The sequence below is a fragment of the Egretta garzetta genome, unplaced genomic scaffold (genome assembly GCF_000687185.1).
Source record: "Egretta garzetta isolate BGI_Z169 unplaced genomic scaffold, ASM68718v1 scaffold732, whole genome shotgun sequence".
Lineage (NCBI taxonomy): Eukaryota > Metazoa > Chordata > Aves > Pelecaniformes > Ardeidae > Egretta > Egretta garzetta.
The window spans coordinates 909,266-912,437 of record NW_009259029.1 but is presented as its reverse complement, the minus strand read 5'-3'; positions in this window follow the sequence as shown (position 1 = coordinate 912,437).

Below are 3,172 nucleotides of genomic sequence, written 5' to 3'. Positions count from 1 at the left end.
GGGGTGGGGGAAGGAAGACGGGAGAGGGGGGAAGCCATTTTGCCAGAACTGGGAGGTTTTGCTGACTCTGCTAAAAATGTCACTAGGAAGGTTCCCCAAGCTGAGTCTGAAATAAGGCCAATGGGAAAAGAAAGGGAGAGAAAAATCTAACTCCAAAATAACCTCAGTAGACCCTGTTATCTTTGAGATACAGGTACAGGGTAAAAGCTTTTAGCTGCTAAGGCACTGTGAAGAAAAAAAAACTGCAGTGGAATTATTCCCTGAAAGCAGGTTTGTACTCAAAATTCTATGAAATAGGCAAAATCAGAGAGTCTAATGTGGGTGGATTTGTTTAGATGACAGAGAAAGGGGGACAGGACAGAGGAAGGTAGTTCCCAGCATGAATAGGGAAAATTATAAAGGGAGACGTAGATATCTAGACCCGGAAGAAGTCAAACCCAAATGACCATGCTCCATTGCCTGTCATAGACACAAACCCAGGACAAAGTTTCTGACTCAAAAATTTGCTTTCATTAGACCCTACTGATTAAAAATGACCAGCAGCCAAATTTTATTTCTGGATCCCACTGGGTCTGAAGAGGTTTTGGGGGAAATGGTGGCTGAGCAAATCTTGAAATTATACCAATATGTCATAATCAACAGCACCCCCACTCAGTGTGGTCCACGTGTTACCTTGTTCCCTGTTGGAGACTCCTTCACCCACATCTTCCAGACAAGTGCAGAATTAGCCTGAATAGTTGTACATTCCCTCCCTATCTGACGAACAGAGTTGCAGAAACACTGGGAATGCGACAGATCTGAAGTTGTGGTAAGGTTTGCTCATACGAGGGATGGGAATCTCAGCTTCTCTTCTGAGACCTGACCTCTTTCAGAGCAGGCTTTCTAAGGGGAAATCTTTCCTTGCTTTTCTCTCTTTCTTCCCTGACCCTCCCCCCTTCTGCTTCGTCCAGAGTATCTCTAAGAGAGCCAAATTCCCCTCGAACACGCTACAAGTAGGTTTGCTGGAACATCTGCTCTCCATCTGTGGAGACAGACATATCCCCAGGCAACACTATTAGCAGTGATGGATCTGGAAGGGAACATTAAGCACTGAAGAAGCATCTGCTGAGAAAGAGGAACCCAGCATATAAAACTAACCATGTTATTTGCTGAGCCTCCTTGTCTCCGCCCATTGCTCCTGGTGGACAACAACTGTCTCCTCCAGAGACCTGTTCACGAGAAGACCTGCTGTTCTCTTGCTGATTTTGGTATTTTCAAGTGTCTTACATTCGTGCCTATGGTGATCAAATGAGCACTACCAAGTGCTCAGTTAAACAGTGACTGGGGAGGTGTAGAAGCATCTGAAAGAGAAACTGAAATCTGGGAACTGCAAAGCATCCATGGGAGGCCAACAATGCAGCAGCAGAGGTGTTTGGAGTAGAGGTGCTGCAGCGTGCAGAGGTAGGGAACTCAGGCGGGGAGGCTTTTCTGCTGCCTGTTTTCTGTATAGCTGAGCTCAAAGCTGCTTACAAGGGTGTAGAAGGGACTGCTGGGATCAGACATGCAGCCCCACTGCCAAGCTTGGGGACTGTAGTAAGTTGTTTCTTTTGGGAACATTGCTTGTACATGACACTGGGAAATACAGTGGCACAATTTAAAAGAAGCCATTGCAGAATGAACTTCCACATCAGTTGACCCAAGTTCAAGTCTCAGGTCTGCCACCTGTGGCTGTGGCCATTCCTTTCACCCCTCCCACATCCCCTCCTGCCCTGTAGCCAGCTGCCTTGTCCCTTGTTGGAATTCATCCGGAGCAGAAGCTGTCCATCACTATGGACTTTCACAATACCAATATTTTGGTTTGGGGTATGTTGATATCATGACAAATTATTTAATTTGTACAAAATTAGTACAAAATTTGTGCCCTGAGCTGACCAGAGAAAGCAAGACACATTCGCATTATTTAACCGCTATTTGCCCTGTATTGTCACACTTGGTATTTTCCTTTGTCAAGCAGATTTACAGATAATGGGTTTCTTGCTCAGTTTGCACAACAAGAAGCAAAAAGGTAGTCCTAGTGTTTCGTACACCGCAACCTTCTCACATCTACTCTTTGCAAAAATCTTTCCAGCAGCCCGTTCTGTTGCTTTAAACTTCCTGGAGCACATAGAATTGCCACAAGGCAAAATCCCAGGTTACTAAGAAGCGTCATTCATAGTCTATGCCTTATCTTAAAATAAATTCCCTTATTCAGAGGGCAAAGCTACCAGGACTGCATCCTAAGTCATTGTTAGATGGCGGACCTGATCATCTTTTTGGATCCATTGAAAATGCATTTTCTGCTCTCTGGCTCCTCTTCTGAAGCTGTTGAGATTTCTGCTTTCAGCTGTCCTATCAGGAAGCTGTCTGTGGTTCATAAACTTCACAGTAGACATCTCTTGAAACTTTGCACAGCAGCAGGACATGAGTCTGTGCATGAAGTCAAGCATTTGATTAAGTGTCTTGATAGAAGTTCTTTATGACATGCTTCAGGAAAAGCATTTAGGCTTTCTATAACTTAAAACACGTTTCCATTCCATTATTTAAGTCCTTTCATCACTTAAACTACTTCTGAATGAATTTAAACATTGGCTTAGGTATTGTGGAAATCAAAGAGATTGAAGCACCCACTTATATTATGCACTTGCTTTAAAGTTCTGGTGGTACTTAACACCTTCCACCCCATTTGTCCAGCATCACAGGGATGCTGGACACCTGCTACTCTCCCAGTTTCCAGTACTTCTCAAGATGTGGCCCACCTGGCCCACCATTCTAGGCCTGCACCCATTGTGGGTCTTACAACTGCACTTATTTTCCAGTGCTTAGCATGGTCTGAGACAGAGCACTGAATGCCTGCATTGCCCACAAAATGTGTAATTTAAGTGTGAATCAGAAATGCAGTAACTGAATGAGGTGGTGTTGGCTTACTTAATAAGAGGTACCACTGTGTTCCAATTTAACACAGCGGTGCATCCCACATTTTCATCCCAACCATTATCTTGCTAGACGTGCAGAAGATGCCACTAGCTTCTGCTGTCAAAGAGGGCAGAATCATGTGTTTCTGACAGCATTATAATAGCGTTTTGTTTGTCCAGCCATAGGAGAATGTGGGGCTATTAACACTTTACCAAAAAGATAAAGGACTGTATTTTGTTTC